The following is a 26,240-nucleotide window of genomic DNA, read 5'->3' on the forward strand; positions in this document are numbered from 1 at the left end:
ATGGCGGTGGGCACGGAGAGATCAAGTCTCTGACCTCCTCAGCTGCGCGGGCATAGGGAGTCGTAAACTGTCTAAATGCTGTTTGCTCAGGATCACTAGGCAATGCTGAGCTGACATGGATCTGGGGCGAACAGTCTGGGCCTCTCAGAACACACACCGAGCCCGGATCGGCTGCATTCAAGCTCCCATTCGCCTGCTTCTCGCAGCCAAACTGCTGTGACTCAGCACTAACGATCCCTACGAAACAACTGGTCGGCCCTTCTGAATTTACGGAGGTAAATGCCAACCGAGCCTTCATAGGCAGTGGCCACAGGATTGAAAGGGGGCTTGGGAGAGACAGTCAGGACCCACCCGTTGCATTGGTCACCCGGCAAAGGGAATGAACTGTCACCATTTGCATGGGATACCACCATGGCAGAGAACTGACGTCACCAAAATGCAGCGGAGGAGATAAATTCATTGAAACCAGCGGCGACAGGTGTGTAATCCCCTAGCCTTCCCTCTCCACACAGCAGGGAAAACTTAAGGGCCCCTCCCAGCTCTTCCATGAGCGCGATAGCCAGACCAAGGGAATCAGGAGTGGCGCGGGACTCGCGGTGAGGAACTCCCGGCTACCGCTCCCACCAGTGCCGACAACTGAGGTCCCTTGCACCAGCTACCAGGGGCTGGCTACTGGAGGGCAAGCAAATTCGCTGGGGGTTCTCAGCCCCAAGATCTACAAACTTAGGGTCTGAGGGAATGGCAAACAGGGAGAGTGTGCCCAGGCGTTCATGAAAACAGGGCTCCCAGGAGCAGCAGACCTGGCGTGAAGCCAGTATTGTCATGAGCGTCACTGGTGAGAGGGGGCTGGCTTGAGGAAAAGTGGGGAAGTGACTAGACACAAGAGAAGGCCCTAGGCACTCAGGATTGGAGACCCGCCCAGTCTGGGAGGAGGAGCTGCTGCACAGTGATTGGTTCCCACCTATTGAGAGAAGCTTGGCCCAGTGGGCACAGCACCACCTACTGGAAGAGAAGTTAATCAAACTCTAAGACTGCATTTATTAATTTTTTTTTAATTTGGGTTTTTTTTTCATTTTCATTTTTTGTTGTTGTTGTTGTTTTTAAATTTTTTTAATTTTTTAAAATTTTTTTATTTTATTTTTTTTTAAATTTTAATTTTCATTTTTTAATTATTATTATTTTTTAAATTTTTTTCTTGTTTTCTTTTCTATTTTTTCTTTTGTCTTTTCATTTCTTTTCAATTATCTTATTCCCCCTTCCTTGAATTCTACCTGCTTACTCTCATTCTCTTTAGTGACTTCTTCCCTTCCCTTCTAATACCTTTCCTCCCAAGCATCAAATAAATTTATAAGAATAAACAGTAACTCAGCAGTCAAACAGAACAAGAAGTAACATGAGCAGCATGAAAAAGCAAGGAAGAAAAGGAGTACAAAAAATGCAGGACAGCCTAAATAGTCAGGAGGACCTAGAGTCATCAGAAAAATGGTCATATAAGGAACTCAAGGAATACCTTAGACAGATGGAATGGAACCTTAAAGAGGATGCGAGACAGCAAATTCAAACAGTGAAAGAATACATTGAAAATGAATTACATAAACAGATAAAAGAAAAAGTTAAGCATCTTTATCAGGAGATAGAGATTATAAAAAAAATCAAACAATAATTCTAGAAATGAAAGAAACTATAAACCAAATTAAAAACTCAAATGAGAGTATCACTAACAGAGTGGAGCAAGTAGAAGCCAGAATGTCAGATAATAAAGACAAAATATATCATCTTGAAAAGAGTCTAGCCAACTCAGAAAGGCTGGTAAAAAATCACGAGAAAAGCATCCAAGAGATATGGGATAACATAAAAAAACCAAACTTACGAGTCATCAGGATAGAGGAAGGTATAGAGATTCAAACCAAGGGAATGAGTAACCTGCTGAATGAAATAATTACAGAAAACTTTCCAGAAATAAAAAAGGAAACGGATATACAAATTGTAGATACATACAGGACACCGAGCACACAAAAATCACAGTAGACCAACGCTAAGACACATTGTTATGAAGATATCCAATATACAGATCAAAGAGAAAATATTAAAAGCTACAAGAGAAAGGAGGCAGATTACATTCAGGGGTAAACCAATAAGGTTAACAACGGATTTTTCATCAATCAAAATCCCAACGGCATTTCTTGTAGAAATAGATAAAGCAATCATGAAATTCATATGGAAAAATAAAAGACCCAGAATAGCAAAAGCAATTCTAAGCAGGAAGTGTATAGCGATACCAGATTTCAAACTATATTACAGAGCAATAGTAACAAAAACAGCATGGTACTGGTACCAAAACAGGTGGGTGGACCAATGGTACAGAATAGAGGACACAGAGACTAATCCACAAAGTTACAACTATCTTATATTTGATAAAGGGGCTAAAAGCATGCAATGGAGGAAGGATAGCATCTTCAACAAATTGTGTTGGGAAAACTGGAAATCCATATGCAACAAAATGAAACTGAATCCCCTCCTCTCACCATGCACAAAAGTTAACTCAAAGTGGATCAAGGAGCTTGATATCAAATCAGAGACTCTGTGTCTGATAGAAGAAAAAGTTGGCTCCAATCTACATATTGTGGGGTTGGGCTCCAAAGTCCTTAATAGGACACCCATAGCACAAGAGTTAATAACAAGAATCAACAAATGGGACTTACTTAAACTGAAAAGTTTTTTTTTTCTCAGCAAGAGAAACAATAAGAGAGGTAAATAGGGAGCCTACATCCTGGGAACAAATTTTTACTCCCCACACTTCAGATAGAGCCCTAATATCCAGAGTATACAAAGAACTCAAAAAATTAGATAATAAGATAACAAATAACCCAATCAACAAATGGGCCAAGGACCTGAACAGACACTTCTCAGAGGAGGACATACAATCAATCAACAAGTACATGAAAAAATGCTCACCATCTCTAGCAGTCAGAGAAATGCAAATCAAAACCACCCTAAGATACCATCTCACTCCAGTAAGATTGACAGCCATTCTGAAGTCAAACAACAACAAGTGCTGGCAAGGATGTGGGGAAAAGGGTACTCTGGTACATTGCTGTTGGGACTGCAAATTGGTGCAGCCAATTTGGAAAGCAGTATGGAGATTCCTGGGAAAGCTGGGAATGGAACCACCATTTGACCTAGCTATTGCCCTTCTCGGACTATTCCCTGAAGACCTTAAAAGAGCGTACTACAGGGATACTGCCACATCGATGTTCATAGCAGCACAATTTACAATAGCTAGAATGTGGAACCAACCCAGATGCCCTTCAATAGATGAATGGATAAAAAAAAATGTGGCATTTATACACCATGGAGTATTACACAGCACTAAAAAATGACAAAATCATGGAATTTGCAGGGAAATGGATGGCACTAGAGCAGATTATGCTTAGTGAAGCTAGCCAATCCCTAAAAAACAAATGCCAAATGTCTTCTTTGATATAATGAGAGCAACTAAGAACAGAGCAGGGAGGAAGAGCAGGAAGAAAAGATTAACATTAAACAGAGACATGAGGTGGGAGAGAAAGGGAGAGAAAAGGGAAATTGCATGGAAATGGAGGGAGACCCTCATTGCTATACAAAATTACATATAAGAGGTTGTGAGGGGAATGGGAAAATAGACAAGGAGAGAAATGAATTACAGTAGATGGGGTAGAGAGAGAAGATGGGAGGGGAGGGGGGGGATAGTAGAGGATAGGAAAGGCAGCAGAATACAACAGTTACTAATATGGCATTATGTAAAATTGTGGATGTGTAACCGATGTGATTCTGCAATCTGTATTTGGGGTAAAAATGGGAGTTCATAACCCACTTGAATCTAATGTATGAAATATGATATGTCAAGAGCTTTGTAATGTTTTGAACAACCAATAAAAAAAAAGAAAAAAAAATCTTTAAATGTAGAGAATCCCATGAAATGACCTCCCCCACTCCAAGGTTGAAGGGCTATTTTTTCAACCAGTTACTCAGGCAGTTCTGGGGACACTGAGCCCTGAAGCAATTTAGAAATGAACCTCTAGCATCTGCAGCAGGCTTGATAAATGGCTCCAAGTAGAAACCCAGGGCAGGTTCCCATGTGTACCCACTTCTCCTAGCAGCATCCCACAGGCTTCTGGGTGTGCAGAGTTTGTAGTAAGATAAGAAAAGATGAAAGGAAACCTGGTCAGTTTGCCAGCCCCTGGGATGGACTCTGATTAAACCCATTTCTGTCTTCCTCATGAGCCACCCTTCCCTGTCTGGTGTTAGAAATTCAGGGCCAGAGAACAAAGCAGCCAGGTTTGTTTTTCCAGAGCAAGAGGGTTCTGGTGAAAAACAGCCCTGACAGCTGTGCCTGGGTCTTGGTGAAGGAAGGGCTTTCACGTGTTTCTTCCAAGACTGTTTAGTCTGCATCCTGAGGATTCATATATCAGTTTTGGGCTCTCGTGTCATTGGGGTAGTTCTGATTTCCATTGATTTCGTCGTCTTCTGTATTTGCCTACAATGAAAGAAGTGTAGCTGAGAACGGAGTTATTGCAGGGTCACTTAAAAACTTGGCTTTCTTCATTCATTCTCACAGCATTGACAGTGCTTCTTTAAAAGGGCTGGTGGGGGCACTCCTAAGGCTGCAGTCCTTAATAAATAACACCTGGATCTGAATCCTCAACTCCTCTCCCACTGGCTTTTGCAGAAATGGCAGTGCATTGAGGACACATCTGGGAAGCTTCGAATTCACAAGTGTCAAAGGCCCAGTGACCTGCTCCTTGTCTGGCAGAGCATGTGGAACCTCTCGCGGCTTCCATGATAAGGACAAAGAGTGCAGTTGCAGGGAGTCTGGTCACTGCGCCAGCAGAAGCCAGAGGAAGAGTCAGGGGCAGTTCCTGAGAAACCAGGGGACTCCAAGTAAGACAAACGTTTCTGACCACCGCAATAGAGGGCCACAGCCTTCGATAAAAGTTCCCCTTTCCACATTTCAGATATTATCAATGCACAGTTCTCAGACCAAAAGAAAATCATTGTTCTGTTTAAAATAAGAAAGCTAATATTAAATTGAAATCTCACTCTCTAAATATTCCCACATAAGCATAGAATGAAAATAGTTTTAGTAAAAACACCAAATGCAAGACTTGTGTACAAATAAAAACTATAAAATGGTTATTCCAAAGGGTAAAGTATAAGGTTTAGATCCATTTTATTTTACTTTCATGCTAATGTCCTTATTTGTTTGCCTTAAGTTGCTTTAGACAATAATCCAAGGCATCAATGCATATGCATTTCAGAGGAAAAGCAGAAACACCTTTTCTTAGGGCATATAGTTTAATCTGTTATGGGACAATATGTATATTTTTCATATTTTGCCAACTTATTGGATATTATTAACTGGCAGGGTCAAGTTAGTTGAATTCAGTGTGAAATTCACCTAGAATTCTATTTATAAAAATTATCAGGCCACTCTGAGATACCTATCATTATATAAATATGAAACCTAACAGGCCCACACTTTCAGTAGAAGAATGAGAGTCTGGCGCCATCTAGTGGAATAATGTGAAAAGTGGCTCACTTCTGTGGTGTTTTCTATACTCCTTTGGAAATAAGAAACAAGAATTCTGTGACCAAGATCTGGAAATCCAGTCACTCATGAGAAAAATATATGCCCTTAAAATTATGTTTTTATCTTGGATGAGAGGTTTTATGGTTATGAATCCTTGACCATTCATCCAAAATCATGAGTGTATTTTTTATATATATGCACATTTTTCTCAAAGTTGATTAACTTTCAACAAATTCTTAAAAGAATACATAATCCAAAAAGCTAAGAAGATTTTCCTTCTTCCTGAGGGAATATTCCAGTCTCAAATCATTCACATAATGCTATCAAATTCAAAATCAGAACTGGAGGTGTAGCTTAGTGGTAGTGCATTTGCCTGATAGATAGAAATCCCCTCTTCCAATCCCCAGCACCAAAAAAAAAAAAAAAGAAGAAGAAGAAGAAAAGAAGTTAAAAACCAACAAGGGACAAGGTCTTCTGACACTCTCCTTGGTGAACAAAACTGAATCACAAAAGTTTATCTTAGAAGCAGAGTCTTTCCTTCTCTTTAGAAAGTTAGAGATCACACAGATTTTTCCACGTTGGGCACTAGCTGTTTCAATTGCATGGACTATTGTGTGTCTGAGAGCAGAAGTGGGTTTTTTTTCTTGTTTCTACAATAGTAGAACTTGTGGGCATGCCTCGTGACCCGCTGTCATGGAGGCCACCACTCAACTGAACAGGGCAAGGTCCTACAAGAGCTGTCTCAGAGCACAGAGATTCTGATTCCTCGTCTGATCTGCCCCCTTCTTTTTATTTTAGCATCAGGTTGGAGAGATAAGGCCAGAAGAGTGTACCCACAGAGTCTAAGTGCATCTGGTAAACAGGGGACAATGTTTGCACATTAAAGTTCTTAGCTGGGTGGGACCCAATGAGCAATTAGTAACATTCCATGGTCACCAGAAAACATGCTGGGCTCTGCCTTACCTTACCCTCCATTTGCCAGATATGGAAAGTCACTTGGCCAACACAAGCCAAATTTAATTATTTTTTTAAACATATCTTTCCCTATTTGTGCAAATACAAGATATCTAGAACGTTCAGCTTTTTTTAAAAAAAACAGCCCGAAGTCATGGTAAAACCATAGCCTGAGAGGTTCTAGCCCTAACTCCCACTGCCTTGCAGAATTTATGTGAAGGTCAAAGCTTCAGTTCTCTCATTCATAAAATAAGGATGATAACACCAAATACATGAGCTTGTTTTGATAATCTTAATAAAGATTAGAGATTCAAGATAAATAAAAGGTGTACAAAACATAGCAAAAGCTCAGTATACATTTGGGGTGAGAGTAATTGGGAATTGAACCCAGGGGTACTTCACCGCTAGCTATAGCACTATTCCTTTTTATTTTATTTTTTATTTTGAGTCAGGGTCTCTCTAAATTGCTGAGGCAGCCCTGAACTTCCAATCCTCTGCCTCAGCCTCCTGAGTCTCAGATTACAGGCGTGCGCCACCACACCCAGCTAAGGATTATGAATACCATAATTGGTAATATAGTTTAATCCAAACGTCTTCGTGGTTCCTGTTGAGAACTAAGTGTAAAAGTGCACAGCCTGCCATCAGTGGAAAGGACCTTGGAGATCACCTATATTCGTCCCCTCAGTTGAGACTCCCATGAGATGACCATGAGGTGGCACTGCCAGGACAAGAGCCCCACTCCCCGAGGTGAATCCCAGAGCCCCGCCATGCCCCAGAGCAGAGCAGCCTGTACTGCTTGTCCCTCTCCAAGGCCCTCACTGTGCCGGTGATCATTTTCTTCCTTCCTAAACTGCATCAGATCATCCATATTAACCTCACTTCCCTCAATCACAGAGTACAAGCCCCGATTTGTCCATACCCGGCAGACACGCTCCTTGTCTGTTGAATTTGAAGGAGAAATGTGTGACATAAATCTGGAAGAGGAAGAATTGCAAGTGTTGCAGTCAAGGAGCATTGCCAAGCGTCATGACGAAGGCCACAGGGGGTTGGGAGGTCCCCAGGCTGCTGGCGGTGGCAACGGAGATGAGCTGCTGGCAGACAGCAGCAATGCCGTGGGCTTACCAACCACCGTCCGCGTGACACACAAGTAAGAAGGTTTTGGTGTTCTCTAGGTTGCAGATCAAAGTGGCCCCCTGCCCCAGATCAACTTGGCTTTGGAGAGGCGGGCCAAGGCCTGGTCTCCAGGACACCTGGGGGTTAAGGAAGCCACAAGGGGTGTGCTTTGTGTTCAATTTCTCATTAACACTAATCAACTGGGAATCCAACCAGGGTGATTCTGTCACATCTTGACTTAGCAGGCCTGGGGTTCCTGCCCCTAAGCACTTACCCCTTAGTAGGCAGCAAGAAGCAGATGGAAATGGTTATAGGAGCTGGTAGAGGGTCTTCTACATGCATGGTCACTGTCCCTTAGAGCATTGCACAGGGGTCACAAAGAAGCTCTAGAAAACTGGTGTCATTTGGGGATGGGTGTAAGTTGCAGAAAACGCCTGACCTGACTCAGATCGCCAGAGCAGGGGAAATCCTCGAAGTCTAGCAGACAGGCAAGCGAAATGACTCCCCTGTGGCTTTCAAGGACTCACGTGGTCTTTGGTTCCTCCCCAGATCAACTTACTCTCTTGATAAAGAAATGTTTTCTTTCTGACATTATTAGCAAGACATATGTTTTTTTTTTTCCCTAATGTCATCACTTTGGGAACATGAGGTACTGTGGGTTCTGCCACGGTTTTTATCTCTGGGACTGGTCTCCAGGCACTCCTACTTGTTAGAATTACACACTTAGAGATTTAGGCCAGGGTTTGTTTCTCTGACAGCAGAGATTGACCCGTATCCCACCTACTTTCTCTCTTTCCCTAACACTTTTTCCTTGCTTCAAAGTTAATGGAGGAACAAGGGGTCCCTAGTACTGGGGGCGGGGGGAAGAAAACTTGACAAGCTCTTTTTAGCCAAATGAATGAAACGGAATGATTATTCCCATTTTTATTCTGCATTTCTTCAAATAAGCCATCTGCATTATGGTTGTGGATACCTCCTTTACTTTTCTATGTGTATTTGCTCAGGCTTTCAAAGCTTGAATTTAGGGTGGAAACGATTCATGGTTCATAATGCAAGATGCCTCCCCAGGTGATCTCAAGGATGATCTCAGTCACAGAGAGGTGACACTCTCCTTTGTCAGAGCAGTAGCCGGGGAAACATTCTCATTTACCCTTGTCTAGGGATCAGCTCCAATCTCACTGCTTCTACCTACTAGTAAAGGGTTTTGAGGATAATAAGTTCTCTTTGCTATCTATCCCTTGTGTTTTTTAATAATGGAATATGAACTTATTTCTCATGTCTTTATTTTTGTTGTTGTTATTGGGTTTTGCAGGTGTTTTATTCTTCCAAATGATACAATCTATTGTGAGAGAGAACTGTATCAGTCATCCAGAGCCTGGAAGGATCATAAGGCATACATTGATAAAGAGGTCAGCATGGCGTCCTTGTAAGGTTATTCCAAGTCCAGACCATGCATGGTGGTGCATGCTTGTAATCTTAGCAACTCGAGAGGCTGAGGCAGAAATATTGCCAGTTCAAGGCTAGCCTAGGCAATGTAAAGAGACTATCTCAAAATTTAAAATTTAAAAGAAGATCTGGAGATGTAGCTCAGTGGTCAAGCACCCCTGAGTTCCATCCCCTTACCAGAAAATTAAATAAAATATATACAGATTCAGTTTGCCAGAATCTGGTAGGATGGGACATAACTACTTATGCATCCCTTTTTTAAAATAATTCCATGAAAAATAGAAAACTGGTCAAAGTATTTATCATTTTCCTGGGGTTTAGTGATAGTCCTGCTGAAAACAAAACAGGGTGTGAGAAGAGAATGTGGATTGACTCAATGATATTTTGACCATCTGTTCAACAAAAGGATTCATTTTAAAAGCAGCACCTGTCAATGTTTATCCAATACTTCAGCTGGAATACAGAGATAGATGTAGTCTATGCCTTGTTTGTTTTTAAATTAATTGCCATCTTGAATAGTTATAACTAAGGAACACAGTAAACAGGGTGAAAAGAAAAAGTATTTTGTAAAGAAAATCCTGAGGTTGCCAGGCACGGTTGTCCATGTCTGCAATCCCAGCAGCCCAAGAGGCTAAGGTGGGAAGATAATAAGTTCAAAGCCAGCCTCAGCAACTTAGTGAGATCCTGTCTCTAAACAAAAAAATAAAAAGGGCATGGGTGTGGCTCAGTGGTTAAGCACCCCTGAGTTCAAACCCTGGTACAAAAAAAAAAAAAAAAAAAAACAAGAGAGAGAAAAGGTGGGGGCAGAAAGAAAGAAAGATCCTGATGTTAAAATGTAATGATTTGAATACATGTTTTCCAGATTGAAGTTCTGCAAGATAAAATTAAGAATTTGAGAGAAGTGAGGGGACACTGAAAAAGAAGAAAGCCTAAGGAATGCAGCTGCAGTAAGCAGAGGTGAGCATGTACCCATCCCTTGGTCTGCTTTCTGCACCCATTTTTACACAGCTAGAGTGGTAAGCACTTTTCCCAACACCAAGCTTCATATGAATGCATTAACATACAGTATTATGACCTCACCTATTTAAGTCAAGCATGCCATGAATTTTAAGCAAAAGATTTTTTTAAAGTCCTAATAAGCCACAATAGTGACCACAGAGTAACTGCCTGCCGGCTATGTTGCTTCTTTTTTAAAAAAATGAACTCTTTGATGAAATGCAAGGTTATGAAGACTCATTTTGTAACCCTCTGGCCTGCAGCTATTACAATAAAGAAAAAGATGTAAAAAGACAAGAGAAATTGTCTTCACCCCTTCAAGTAAGTGACTCCTTTTTCCATATTTGCTGGGAGTTGAGAACCATCTGCTGGCCCCTTGAAAAATAACAAGGGATCCTGAGGTTTCAAATGGTGCTATTTTGGCAGAGATAGATCCACGTAGATCCCTGACACAGTTCAAGCCTCACCAAGGGACCACGCAAGGCTTCTGTAATCCTTTGAAGGGCAGCCATGCGGAGCTTCCCCTGTAACCCTGCCTGCACACTCTGCTACTCATAGGAGACCAGGAATGGGTTTTTCTGCATACACTGCCATCTGTGGAAAGTGGTTAAGAGTTACAGACCCTCTTAATTAGGTCAGTGTGTTCTAAAGAGCAGCCTGTTACAGCGTTGAATTCTGAAACTGCAAAGAAATACATGGATATTTTAAAATAATCCAGAATTTGCACATAAAAGAGATTTAGCATTTGAACTGCAATGAAGTTTAATCCTTGTGTGGGAAAAGCAATAAATAGCTGGGCATGGTGGTGTACACTTGTAATCCAGTGGCTCAGGAGGCTGAGGCAGGAGATTGGCAAGTTTAAAGCCAGACTCTTAGGCCTCAGAGGCCCTAAGCAACTTAGTGAGACCCTGTCTCTAGGAAAAAAAAAAAAAAAAAAAGAAGAAGTAGGCGGCTGGGGATGTGGTTCAGTGGTTAATCACCCCTGGGTTCAATCCTGGTACCAAAAAAAAAGCAAGATAATAATTTTTTTTTTTTTAATTAGCTTTCCAAACCTATTTTTAAAACTGTCTAATGCAAGCCATCTGGTTCAACTAACCATTGACTCTATTGGTACTGAGCTACCAGAAATTTAAGCCCCTTGTCCAAAGGGTGTGGCTAGCAGGATCCATTGATTTAACTTGACATTTATCTCAATTGATGCTTACATGTAAATAAGAAAAAAAAGTGTTGATGGTATTAAGGTTTAATAAGTTCTGAGTCGGTTCTCACTTATTGAGTTTGCCCTCACTATTGCTGATTATATTTTGAAGTTCTCTGTAAAAAGTAAAGGTCATCTATTATTGGATGTATCTAAATGTTGGTGCAAGACTCACAACAACAATCCTATTTTTCATCAAGAAAGTACCTTCTCATCATTTAAAAAAAAAAATCCCTTCTATTGGAACAGGGAGGCTGCTCAAGAAGTTGACAGCAAACCGCAACTTTTCAAGGAGAATTGTGGTAGGAAGAAGGAGAGGAAGGAGAAGAAATGCTAGAGGAAGGGGGAGGAGTGCAGCCTACCTGGCCTCACCTGCTTCACCTATGACAACAACCACTGGCAGATGGCCCCATTCTGGAACTGTAAGTTGATCCTTCTAAATGCCGCTTCCCACTACCCTGCAGAGAAAGGGTATGGCCCATACCATAGTCTAGGGATTCAGCAGCACAGTTCCAAGAATCCAGGGAGATTCAAGAGGAAAGCATCACATTAAATTTTATACTTGAATTATTTTTCAAAAAAAACCCAGGTTTTTTTCTTTAGAAAAATCTTTGGCATTTTGACCTGATGCATTATAGTTTCACATAGGGGTGGGATTTGTTTTACATATTCATACATGCCCCCGGTGGTATTTTTTTTTAAAATATCAAGCTTCTCTCAGGGTTCTCTTCCTGATGGTGTTTCACAGAGTAGCCAGCCCCTGGCAGAGTTACTACCCCATAAGCCTGCTCTGTAAGTAAATAACAATGAATGCAGGGACAATTTCACCCCCCAAATTTTGTTTCTACTTTATTTCACATGCATACTGCAAGTGGAATATAGGAAAATAAAAGAGCTGTGAGGGTGCCTTAAACTCTGAGCCAATATCCACTTCATCTCATGCTACTTCAGTGTCAGCATCCTTCTTGTAGAATATTAAGACTCCTTAAAATTATTTGGCTTTGCATTGATTCCTTAGGATACAGAATTATCGTGCACTTTTTAAATTAACGTTTTTATTTTCTTTAATGATCTCTGGACAATATTTACCTAGGACATGTAGAAATAATACCTTAGAATTTTGTGGTATGTTCTCCCAATTGAAGACTTGCCAGCCCATGGAGTAGATAAAAGCTCCCATCTTCCGATTGAGATGATCTCTGGAGTCCAGTGAGGCCTGTTTCTCAAACTGGGATTTGGAAATCCCAACCATCCTTGAGAGGGTTGCAGTCCTACGCAGCAGGATTTTTGTTTTATCATTTTGTTTTGAGTTTCTCGATTTACATTTACATGTTTGCGTTTACATTCACATAAACATCAAGACCAGGTGACTCTTAAAGTTATTGCATTTACTTAGAAAGAGTTCCTAAAATGGAGCTGGGGACTCTCTGAGGGTTATTCAGATTGCTGAGGGTCTGTTCTCTGCCCGGCTCTGAGCTACATATCAACAACACAATAACCAACAGGACACCTCGTTCTGTACCTTCTTAACACATTCTAATGGGGGAGAGGATGAGTAAAGAAAGTAAATGAAATAAATATACTAATTACAAGTTGTAATCATGTGATATGGGGAACTGATCAAAAATTTTAAGGGGACTCAGGGTGGGGATGATGGGTATGTTAGTCAGCTTTTCATTGCTGTAAAAAAAAAATTCCTGAAATAAACAACTTTTAAAAAGGAAAGGTTTATTTTGAATCACACTTTGGGTGGTTTCGGTCTTTAGTTGGCCTCTGTGGTTTGGGGCCTATGGAAAGACAAGTCGTCATAGTGGGAGCACATTGTGGAAGAAGCTGCTTGCCTTACTGCAGCCAGGAATCAAAGAGAGGAAAAGGAAGGGACCAGGGTCCCAATCCCCCTGTAATTTTCAATGTCCCCAGTGACGAAAGACCTCCCAGCTGCCCCCACTCTTAGTTTCACCACCTCCCAATAACACCCGTCTGGGGAAGGATCTTTCAATCCTTGAGCCTTTGGGAAACATCCCAGATCCAAGCTGCAGCAGTGGGGTGGCACTGGAGCTGAAACCTAAAGAGTGGAGAAAAGTCACCCAAGTGGAAGGGAGCCACATCCCACAGAGGGAACACAGGAGCAGGGGTTCTGAGGAAGTGATGAATTTGGTGCATTCCAGGTTGGAAAGCCCCTCAAAAGAGGGAATATTCAAAACAGGGAGCTAGAGTTGGCTCCTGCGGGAGCAGGTCCTTGTACCTCTCTGTGCTTTCTTGCCTGAGCTGAGGCACCCTGCCCAAACCTCTATTTCCTCACCTGCACCCCTGCCAGGCCTCCTATTTGATCTCCCAGACTCATCTTGCTCTCACCAATCCATTCCGCACAGAGTCAGAATGATCTCCTAATAACATCCTCTTTTTTCTTAGACTAAAAAGCAAAATCCTTAACACATCCCATGAAGCCTTGCACGCTCCAGTTTAGTCCTACTCTGAAACCATTTTCTCCCTCCCACCCTGGCCTACTTCTCTCTTCCTCAGGCATCTGGAGCCCTCTCCCACCACAGAGCCTCTGCACATGTTCTGTCTTCCCAGAAGACTCTTGTCCTGATGCCCACCCAAAGTTCTATGCCTGTCAAACATTGACTCGTCCTTTCAGACCTCAATTGCAAAGTCACTTCTCAAAGACATCGTCCCTGTGCCTCAGCCCAGGTTATCACACACCTAGCCCCCCTTAACCATGGGTTCTGCACCCACAGATTTAACTAACCACACTTGGAATATATTCAGAAATAATGTTATCTGTATGAACAGGCACAGTCCTGTTTTTTTTGTTGTTGTTATTTTCTGAACAATAGAGTATGACAACTACTTACACAGTTGTATTAGGTATTCCAAGTAATCTAGTGATTTAAAGTATATCCCAGGATGTGCACTGTGTGTATGCAAATACTCAGACATTTTCTGTAAGGGATTTGAGCATATGAAGATTTTGGTATCCTTGGAGGATTCTGGAATCAATCCCACACGGATACTGAAGAACAGCTGCACACTCTGGAGTGAGCTCTACTGTGTCTCCACTGGACTTATCGTATTTGCAATTATACATATTTAGATTATAAACATTTGTCTTCCCATTGGACTTCCAGTTTCTCAGATAGGATACCGTGTCTATGACACAAAGGAAATGCAGAACCAGTATTAGGTAAATAAATAAGCATACAAGCAAACTACCCCATCCAAGATCAACTCAGTTTATGTCAATTTAAGTTTCAGTGCCTGCCACTGGGTGTCACCACTAGTGATGTGAGGAACATAAGGCTTTCAGGAGCAAAGTGGAGAATAAGTCTCATTTAAACTAAACTTGTTTTTTTTCCAGTGGACAACATACTTAGTATTGATCTTCTGGAACAGCTAGAATTTGTTTTTCCCACAGCAAACCACAGTTTAAAAAAATACATTTTATATTAGAATTGTTGAGAGCCACAGCCGAAGGGGCCCCAGCAAACTTCCAGCTGCCAGCAAACTTCCAGACTGCAGGCTGATGATTGGCTCACAGTGGTCCCAGCAACATCTAGCTGATTGGCTCCTCTGCGGTGATGCTCATTGGAGATGCTCATTGAGCTGTTTCCCTGCCCTTTCAGACTACCAGCTGGTGATTGGCTCACAGCGGCCCCAGCAACATCTAGCAACATCTAGCTGATTGGCTCCTCTGTGGTGATGCTCATTGGGCTGTTTCCCTGCCCTTTCAGACCATGGAGCTGCTCACTGGGGGACTTTTTTGGCTCCGCCCATGCGACCCAGCCAATCGGCCTCAAGAGCAGGAGGATTGGGGGAGGTGGAGAGGCTGGTGGGTGAGGGAGTGGCTTGTGGGAAGCCGGTGGTGGCAGTTGGGCTCTGAGGGTTTTTTCCTGAGGAGCTGTTTTGTTTGGTGTGTGTGGTTCTAAAAATAAAGTTAGTTTCTTTTGACAAGTGGCTCCTGAATTGTGCCCAGCCAGACGGCGGGGCACATATGTAAACACATATGTATATCTATGTGCATGTGTTATATAAATGGTATATATGTGATGTACATATTGAAATTTAAAATTTGAAGAGTAATATATGTGATATGCTTTGATATATTTTATCTCCTATTTCATATTTTAATGTTCTTATTCCCCTATTCCTTCTATTAGCAGTGTCAACTTGAATCCTTGGCATTGTAGTAGGTACTCAACAGTAACAGCAAAAAATATATAGAGAGAGGGGGGTTGCGGATCAAGTGCCTGGGTGGCAATGGTCTCTAAACATTTTTGACTATGCACCACTATCAGTTTTTAAAATGAACACACAGTCTATAATTATACCATACTAACTTGTCCTGTGCACTATGAGAATTCACAAAATAAAAAATTTAAAAGAGACAAAAGTAAAGAATCTTTAAAAATTGTTTTCAATTGATCCTTTAGGGGTCACAAAATATGTAGCTTACACTTATTAAGTATGCTTTTGTTCTTTTTTCAATCTCGATGTCATTCTTTACCATGCAGTGAGCCAAAAGATCATTTTGGAAATGTGGTCTTAGTGACTGCCTTGATTTGAAAAATAACTTGGAAAGATGTGTTTATTTAATAGATGTGCATCCTTAGCATGCTGAGTCAATTGGAGTATTTGTTTTTTAAAGTACTACTGTTAACTAAACAGTCTTTTTATGTCATTTCATTTCATTTTATTTATTTGTGAGTGTGTGTGTGTGTGTGTGTGTGTGTGTGTTGCTGGGGATTGAACCCAGGGCCTTATGTGTGTGAGGCAAACATTCTACTAATTTTGAGCTATATCCCCAACCCTTATACAGTCATTTTTATTGAAATTTCACTTATAAATTCTCATCACTCCTGAGATTCATCAATTATTCTTTCAAAGTAATCAGAAGGTATTATATTAGTATATTTTATAAAATCAAGCTCAAACCCTATTTAAAATATTGATTTGGATGATTTATGCACAGATTAGAAAGTTCTGGTTCCAGGTTTTTAATTTATTTAGATGTGAGCTAAATGCTTAACTAAAAATAATATAAATTATGAATAACATAGCACTTGCTTTCAATGAAAAAAAAATCATATAACAATGAAATCATTCTCAATCATCCATTTCTAAGATGTCCTTTTTTCTTCTGTAAAAACATGTCAAGATTGAGTGAGGAGAGCATAGAACACAGGAATTTTAGGTCAATGACACTACTGTGTATGAAAATATAATGGCAGATGGTTGCCGTTATATATGGTCCAAACCCATAGAGTGTACAATCACAATAGCACTGATGTTTCAAAGTAGGCTCATCATTTCTAACAAATGAGCCTGTTGTGTGATGTCAGTACTGGGGGAGGTTGTATATCCATGGGGAAATATGGGAACACTCTGACATTCCTCTAAAATTTTCTGTGAACCTGCTACACCAAAAATAAAATCTACTGATTTTTTTTAGAACAATCAGTTTTCACTCATTGTTTAAAATATCCCTTTTCACATAAATGGACAGATTTATGCAAAGGACAATAGAGTCTAGCAGTTAAGAATAAGCCTGTACTCAGACCCTCATGCTGCCAATTGTCAACTATTCAACCTGGACAAATTACTTACGTTCTCTGTGCCTTGGTTTTCTCATGGGCAAAATGAAGATGATAATAATAAACTACCTCTAAAGGCTAATTTGTGGATTCAATGAGCTAATACAGGCAAAATGTATAATGTACAAGGAATATTTGCCTATTCTAATAAGTATGACTATCCTAATTGTTTTGAAAATATTTGCTAGGCACTATGTTCCTGAAACTCGATTACCATTGACTGGAAGGTCAGCAAAGTTGTACCCTTTGCCTTTTTGGAAATACAAGAGTAGATGATTTGTTTTTAAATTTGATAATCTCTTTTCAATACTCTGTACCAGGCAATTTCTGCATGGTACAAAAGATGTTCGGGTCAAAGCCAATCACATATTAAAATGATTTCAAATGACATCATCCCAGAATCCACCAACCTGGGTTCAAGCCTTCTCCAAAACCTTGCACACTGCAGAACCCTGTCTTTCCATTGACTGTTTTTTTCCCACTGGCCACGTGACCTAGAGAACAGGCAACAGCACCAGTTCCATTTCTTTCCTTTTTCAAAAAAGGTAAAACAACCACCAGGAGATGTTCTGATATTGTTTTTCCCAATCTCTATTCACCCCAGTTTGGAGACTTCTAACAGAACTAAGGGGAGAATCAGGCTGAAACTCCACTTGACCTTCATCCTCTACAAACCACCATCTTGTTTTCCACTTTCATAGAGTTTCACAGCAAATTTGCATAGAATGGGAGGAAGTATAGTCATCCTTAACATTAAACACAGGATTCCTAAGAAAGAACACTTGATGCTTCCAGAGTAGAGAATGGAGGTGACTTGTTTTTCATTTTTTTTTTGTTTTGTTTTCCTTTCCTATCCAACAGTGGGATCTTTCTGCGCTTGTACCAGTTCTAACAATAACACCTACTGGTGTTTGCAGACAGTAAATGAGACACATAATTTTCTTTTCTGTGAGTTAGCCACTGGCTTTCTGGAGTACTTCGATATGAATACAGATCCTTATCAAGTAGGATAATATGTTTTCACTTTAGAAAGATTGTTAGAAAGAAACAACCAGGACATGAACTTCAATCTGTCCTCCCACCTCTTCCTCCCCAGCTCACAAACACCGTGCACACAGTAGAACGGGGCATTTTGAACCAGCTACATGTACAGCTATTGGAGCTCCGCAGCTGTCAAGGGTATAAACAGTGCAACCCAAGACCGAAGGGCCTGGAAATTGGTAAGGACAAGAATCTTGTGTTTTTCTGTATTGCCTAGAGATCTCTTTGTGTGACCAAGTTTTCTGTCTTTGAAATATCTACATGCATGAAATATCTACATAGCTCTGGATATGTATAGGGAAATTTCCAGGCAATTCCAAACATAATTTGGTCTCTAAGTTTAGCTCTGGGTGCACAGTCAAAAAACTAGCCATCAAAAAAATTTGGTGAAGCTGGGCGCAGTTGCACACACCTGTAATCCCAGCGGCTCGGGAGACTGAGGCAGGGGGATCATGAGTTCAAAGCCAGTGAACCCTAAGCAACAGTGAACCCTAAGCAACTCAGTGAGACCCTGTCTCTAAATAAAATACACAATAGGGCTGGGGATGTGGCTCAGTGGTTGAGTGCCCCTGAGTTCAATCCCTAGGACACCCCCCGCACACATACAAAAAAAGATTGGGTGATTTGATGAGTGTTTTCTTCCAATCTCTCCTTCAAGTCTATGTGATTAGTAAACTCCAATTCCTGAAAAAGCATCCATTAGAAGACAAGACAAAACTGAGGATTTCTTTGCTATTGCTGTCAGCAGTTATAAAATACTCTCTAAGAAAATCAGAAGATCCTCTTTTGTTAAGGGAACTTGGATGGAAACACATAATGCTCTATTTCTGTTTGTCACAGTTTGGGTCCCTCCCCCAGTTGAACCCTTGTCTGTAATACAATGAATTAGATTCCTTTTTGCCAATAGCTCCCATCTGAAAATAGAGATATCTGAGCAGTGTATTCCCTTGGGATCTGAAAGTATAAGAGGGTCTGTATGGAATCAGCCAAGTGTTCCATCCCTGCTCTGCAGTGTTGAACTGACTTATCCTCTGGCTTATGGAGATGCAGTTCTCTTTCAAAATCAGCCCTAGCTTTTTACCAGTTAATGAGAATATGCACTGCTTCTCAATATTTATGTAAAAATTTAAAGATTAGTATCCAGAGAAGAAAAGAGAAACAACTGAAACTAGTAAGGACATTGGTATAGAAGAGTCTGAGAACCCCAAAAGAGTAAAGAACTGGACTCACAGGCATTTGGGAGCAGTTTGCAGGAGCCCTTTGAATGCAGCTGAGTTTTAAACTGTGTCTGTGGGTCCCATGCAGAGCCATCATCCTCAGAGTAAAAATGGGCAGCTCTCTGGGCCGTAGGACTTGAAGGGAGAAAGGGGGCCCCCTCCCATCCTTCCTGCCTGTAATGTCCACCACTATGGGATCCTAAATTTTTTTTCAGCTGTGAGCATCCTATAAGAAAATATAAATCCTGTGAGAGAGATTACATCTCAGTTCTCAATCAGCACTTCTCAGTTAACACTTAGTGAAAATGAGTCACTAAGCCAAGAGAGGGCGGGGCTTGCAGAATAGGTCCCTTGGTCACTAACCCCTCTCAGCTCAGATCTTTTCAAATATCCTGCTAATCTCACGACCTTTTCCTGAAATCTTACAAAAAGAAGAAAGGAAAGAAAGAAACAGCCCACAAAGGCCTGGAATCTAAGCCAACTATTAGAGGCACTAGAAATATTACACCCAGATACCTCTCCCCAAAAGAATATGACACTCTAACTCACTGGTGATGACAGTGCAGCTCTACTTGGTGACATCTGATAAAGTCCTTAATGATGAATGACGTGCCAGGTGGAGTCCGTTATTGCTGCTCCACTTCAAGTCATCCACCTTCGAGACTATTCCTAAGGGAGATCATTATGGGTCCATTTTTCAAGTGTTTTGTCTGAAAAAGAGCCCAAATTTAACTTCTACTGAGAATTATGTGAACTTCTGGAAGTACTTATTTCACTGCTTTTAAATGAACTCAACTCTTATTTTTTCATGGGAACTCCAACTTTTTTATTTTTTAACCTTAAGCCTTTTTATTTGTAGCTTTCAGTCCTCAGTTTGAGCCCCTCTAATAGAAAATCTCTGGATTTCAGCACTCTGTATTTAACCTAATATGTTTCTGTCTAGGGTTTAGATGTTGTGCATGAAAAACTACATAGTGAATGGTTTTATGAGTTCTCAAGCTAATATAAATCACTCTTGTATTTTCCTATATCAGGAACTAAAGATGGAGGAAGCTATGACCCACACAGGTATTCACATATTTTTATGTTCTTGGAAACTTCTTTCCAATAATTGCATGTTCTCACCATTCAAACTAACTTCTGCTTCTTACCATGTCTCAGAACATAGTTTGGAGTGCATGCTTTTTCTAACTGTGTTCTTCATCACATTTGGTCCCTGGTTACAGATCTTTAGCTTTGCTTTTACATCAGTTCATTGACCCAGCAAGCTGCATCTCCAGGCACTTACTCACCCCCATGCTTGTGTGCTTGTTGGGTGATGCTTTGGAGCATGGAATGATGTGAAAGGGGAGAAACACAGACTGGCCTTTCAGAGCCCTGGGAGAGGATGAGAGATCTCTTCTCTTTGAAGTGCCAATTAATTTGGTGGGAGGTTTCATGGAAACCATTAAAGATTTTTTATTAATATAACATTGGTAACACGAAGGGACTAATGAGAAATTTAAGGACATTCTAAGGCTGAACTTGGAGTAAACCAAAGGAATTTCCTCATTAATGGTCATTCAGTGGCTAAGGCAGCTATAATTAGGAGAATGTGGAAGGTTCTGCAGGGTGGTGGTGAATTCAGAGAAGGTGCTGGAGGTAAGGGCAGGATATCTGGAGTCAAAACTCAGTCAAGTCTCAACATAGCACTGAGACACATGAACATCAAAAGCATCCATCTTCTTCCCCTTCAGCCACATCTATCCCTTCCTACCTCACTGTGCTCTGGAGGGGGGACCCACATATGGAATGTGTGCCTTGGTCACCAGGAATATCGGCCATTGCACAGACCTCAGGAGGGTCTATTAAAGGCATGCCATGTGAAGAAGATGGGGACTGTCCTTGCCACCTCTTCTGAGGGGACACTGAGGCATGGATGTGCCAGAATCTTTATTAATGAATCCTCTTAGGAGAAAAATTTCTGCCAATGAAACATGGACCCAATCAGTGCCATGCATGTGGATATCTTCTCAGAAAAATAAAAGAATATTTCCATTTCAGGGGACCCTGTTCATCCTGCCACCTCTCCCTCCATCCTTCTGAGCTAGAGTCTCAGATTCCTCCTTTTAGAAGTAACTGGTTTGTCTAACAAGAAGCTAAATGACAATAGGAAGGTGTTGAAGAAGATGGAAACAAACCAAAGAAACTATTTTGAGGATATTTGATAGCCATTATGCATCTCTTCTATTTTCACTCCCATTTTTCTTCTTTCCTTTACTCCATCTGTCCCCAGATCGACCCTGAGTCACCTCCCCCCTCCAAGTACATTTAAAAGATTCATACACCGGGACTATTTTCCCTGATCCCTGCAGTCGCATTCAGACATTTCTGAAGTGTAACGTTATAAAAGAACCTAATACTAAATATTGACTTCACAGTTATGTTTTAATGCACTCTGTTTTACAGCTGAGGGATTTTCAGTCTAGCATCCTCTCACTTCTGTCATGAAAGAGGTGAAAGGGTATTATTAGTAGGTAACTTAAGACACACACCTAGACAGAGCTGAGTCAGTTATCTCCATGAAGTCCTTCCTGGTCAACTGAAATGAAGGATGTTTAACTGTACGTGGGGTGCAGTTAAGTGACAGCATCTGGGACAGGATGCTCCGTTTTCCTGATCCCTGCCACCACCACCCAAGGAGCTAAATAATCAGTTGCTTCTGGGGTCACTCTGACACAGCTTTGGCAACTTCAGCTTTGGGAAGCACGTGAACAAGGGTGACTGGATGTTACTTGTTACTTTTTCTTTTGAAGCTCCTTACCAAAGGGCAACTCTAAGGATACTCTACAATTCAAAATAACTGGAATTTCCAGACTCTACCTTTTTATAATCCATAAGGTGAACCATCTTACAGCAGATGTTCACCATGGCAGACACAACACGGGGGTTGCTAAGATAATATGTGCCTTGTCAATCAAACCTGGGGACTCACTGGACCCTACATGCATGTTGAATGTGGCCTTGCCGGTTCATTGTGTCTTGTTGGAACAGATGCAAAACAAGCCACTGAATATGTGGGTGGAGTTTACCAGTACAGAGCCCTCCATCCATGGCACACCACTTAGGCCCACTCAAAAACCTTAGTTCCTTAAGACTTTGTTAGCTTAAAAAAAAAAAACTAATTAAAATGTATCTTAATCTTAAATTAATGAGAAAAATGATAACTATCAGATCTGAAAGATTTGGAATTGAAAAGCTAAACAGTATTGTAGAAAAGTTATCATGTACAATGTGGATTATAAGTGTTTTAAAACTATATTCTTTTTATAGTTTTTCAAAATTTAATCTTCCGATTTATTTAGAGGGTCTTCAAAAAGCTGTTCCCTCTTTTTGTTTTTGTTTGTTGACTTGTTTTCATAGTTACAAAGTGTAAGAGGCAAAGGGAGCTGAAACACTTTTCTTATGCAGTCTTTTTCCAGTAAGAAAAAGTCATGGCACCCACAACTTAGGAAATAATTTTTAGTTTGATTTGAAAGCAATAATTTATGTCTTGTAAAATAGAGTAAGATCAACAGGGTGATAGGGTATTTATTTTTCCTTTTGCATTTTAAAGTCACCATTTCTGCTCTTTGATGTCTTAGAAGAGTTCCTGGAAGTCATGGCTGTGGGCCTACTGGCTGTAAGGGGAAGTTTCTCTTTCTCTCTCTCTCTCCCCCCCCATCCCCCTGCCCTCAGGATGAACCACCAGTTGTCCTTTTCCAAAAAGCTGAAGCCAACTAGTTGTCCTGTCCTGAGCTGATCAGTGTATGACTATGAGGTCTAGAGGGCCTCTTCTCCTCTTCTCTCTTCCTCTCTCCCTGGGTGGTCGATCAGTAGTCCTTTCCCAAAATCTGAGGTTGACCAGTTGTCCTGTCCTGAACTGGTCAGTGTGACACTATGGTGAGTAGTTTGGGGCAGCCTGGCTCTGGCAAGACTGCTTCCAGAGCCTTCGCACCAGGTCCTTCAGGCCAGGTGACCACATGGAGCTCCACCCTCAACAACCAGACCCTCCTCCTTGCTTTGGTTTGTATTGATTCATCTCTTCATAGAGCAACAGTTGGTTCTGATGATGGGTGTGGGTGACATGGCTGCACTGCACTGTGGTTATGAACACAGGTGCTGGAGACAGTCAGCCTTGGTTCAAGTCCCAGCCTTGCTGGTGAGCATGCTGAGAGCAGCACGGCACACAGCAAGCTCCAGGAAGTGATGGCTGTTATTAGGAAAGTAGAGTATAGAACATTTCCACAAAAGAAACAGCCTGCTGAAGAGGGTAGAAACACTAGCTCACAGGACATTAGCATATTTTACGTCATTAAGGAAGAACTACAACTCAGTTTGAGAACCAAGTGTGTTCTTGAATCTTTCTTAATGATTTCACAACCTTTCTGTTTCGAGGGTTGGGGGACAATTACCACAACTTGAAATCATCTAGATTTAGCCTAGAGATGCTCTCTCCAGAACAGCCCTACTCAGACCTTTGCTCTCTGAATAAACAACCTCAGAATGGCTCAAAACAAAGGCTTCCTTTTGTGAGCTGAAGACTGGCAGAACCCAGGACAAGGACATGGGGGTTTTAGGTCTTAAATTCTAATACTTTTTCAACATTCTATTTTTTTATTTAACTTTGCATTTACAGAAAGCTTGCAAGAATAGTTCCAAGAAATTTTACCCTACCTTGCTTCATTATTTCCCCTTGTTCTCTCCGCCCCTCCCTCCATATTACACACTTTTCTTTTTCTAAATCAATTTCAAGTAATTTGCAGACATCATACCTCTTTATATAAAAATGCTTTAATATATATTTTCTCAGAGCATTTTTTTATATAACTGCCATAAGTTTATTGAAATCAGATAATTCAGTGTTGATAGGTATCCTCTAATCCACATTCTATATTCAAGTGACACCAATTGTCCCAATAATGTCATAATTATAGTTTTTTTGGCTTTTCTTTGTCTGATCTGGAATTCAATCCAGAACCATACATTGCAGTAAATTGTTACCTCTTTTCACTATCACTTCTTCTGGAACAGTTTGTCAACATTTTGTCATTGGTCATGACATTTTAAAGAGTACAGGCCAGTTGTTTTGCAGAGTGTCCTTCAGTTTGAGGTTTGTCTGATGTTCCCTCATCATGGGACTGAAGTTTTGCATTTGGGGCAGGAATATGCCTAAAACAAATCGTACCTTCAGGGTATCTCATCATGAGCTGCATGACATCTGTTTGGTGATGCAATCTTTGATAACTTGGCTAACCTGTGGATTGCTAGGTTAATCCTCTGTATAATTGCTATTCTTCCTTTTCAATTAATAAGTAATTCACCGACTAGCTTTTGCAGACAGTCTTGATTCTTGCCTGAATCACTCAATGTTAACATGATGACTGCAATTGTTGATTTTTCCACTTCAGTTGTTCCTCCCTTTTTTTTTTTTTTTTTTTTTTTTGTACTGGGGACTGAACCCAGAGGCACTTAACCACTGAGCCACATCCCCAGCCTTATTTTGCATTTTATTTTGAGACAGGTTCTCACTAAGTTGCTCAGGTCCTTACTAGGTTACTGAGGCTGGCTCTGAATTAGCAATCCTCCTGCCTCAGCCTCCCAAGATGCTGGGTATCCCTTCCATTTCTTAGGTAGTGTTCCATGGTAAAGAAGTGAATGTCCCGTCTTACTTCTTTATTTGTATCCACATGGAATGATAAGCCTTCCTTTTATTCCATGGATGTTCTTTTGCTCTCATTATGTCTTTTAAGGATCCAAGTGTTCCAAGTTCAGCCACAGGTGCCTTCCAGTGGCTTCAGTGTCCTGCTGGGTCATCCCCATCATTCGTGAGCACTGCATTGCTTTCTAGCCCAGCAGCCTGTTCCAGGTTCATCTTGTGCTTTTGCCCCCCCAACATCTGGAATCAGTTGTGTCTCCAAAGTCTCCAGTTCCTCTTAGAGAGGAGTGGCACTTGACCAAGACTCACATAGACTCACATGCTCTCCTGGGGACAGAGTAACAGTAAAACTCAAGTCTTCTGATGGGTAGGACGGTGCCAATTCCATCAACCATGTCTACGTGGAAAAGCTTTTATTTGTTTGATCTTTATTCTTTCCCTTTTTTCTTCTCTTTTTCTGTACTGAGAATCGAACCCAGGGATGCTTTACTAAATCTCACAGTCCTTTTTATTCTGTGAGACAGGGTCTTGCTAGTTGCCCACGTACCCTCAAGCTTACAATCCTCGCACCTGGGCCTCCTTAGTTGCTGGGATTGCAGGCGTTCACCACCACACCTGGCTTTTTTTTGTTTGTTTGTTTTCTTTCTTTTTTTTTGTTTTTAGTTGTCATGCAAATTATCTTTGTAATTAAGACCTCTCCTTGATTAGGAAAAAAATACCTTTTAGTGTTCTATTTTGAATTGATTTGCAGGGTCAGTTGCTTGTCCAGTAAAGTAGGAAACATGTTTTGCACTAATGAGACATCTTTACTTCTCTCTCCACAGAGAACAGTTATGGGACGGATGGGAAGGTTAATCTGCCCAGTCTCATGGCAGCCATGAGCTGGCAAGGCCTGGAGGAACTATACAGTGTGAACGAAAACATCTATAGGTACAGACTCAACTACAGACTTACTCTGGTTGACTGGACTAATGACTTGAAGGGTATAGATGGAGTATTTGCACTGCTGAACAGTCACTCTGAGCAGAATAAAACAAGTCAGATGAAAACTGCTCAAGGTGATGGGTTCCTGATTGTCTCTGCTGAGCTCTCTACGCCAGTGGATATGGCCTCCGCAGAGTCAGATGAAGGCCTAAGTCTCACAGTTGGGGAAGAACCTCGTTTGACCTTGCCAGCCAAACCTTCAGACCCTGCATTTGAACCAACCAACATTAAGTCTAGAGAGTAAACTTGAACAGAATAATGACATTCCAGAAGTGAACTGTTTGAATTCTGATCACTGGAGAAATGGTAAAACTGAAAAATGGATGGGGAATGAAGAGGTCACTCCTTTCTGAAAGTGATTTCAGTAGCAATGGTGTGACAGAGTTGGTGCACCAGCCCTACCCCCAGCCTGCAGCCCATATCAGCAGGCATCAGAAAGAACTTCCCCAGG

At 41.1% G+C, this 26,240-nt stretch overlaps 1 pseudogene; it reads left to right on the plus strand.

Moving 5' to 3' along the window:
- Positions 1-25,700, plus strand: LOC143381934 (extracellular sulfatase Sulf-1-like; annotated as a pseudogene).
- The last annotated feature ends 540 nt before the right edge of the window (positions 25,701-26,240 follow it).

The sequence above is a fragment of the Callospermophilus lateralis genome, chromosome 16, assembly GCF_048772815.1.
Source record: "Callospermophilus lateralis isolate mCalLat2 chromosome 16, mCalLat2.hap1, whole genome shotgun sequence".
NCBI lineage: Eukaryota > Metazoa > Chordata > Mammalia > Rodentia > Sciuridae > Callospermophilus > Callospermophilus lateralis.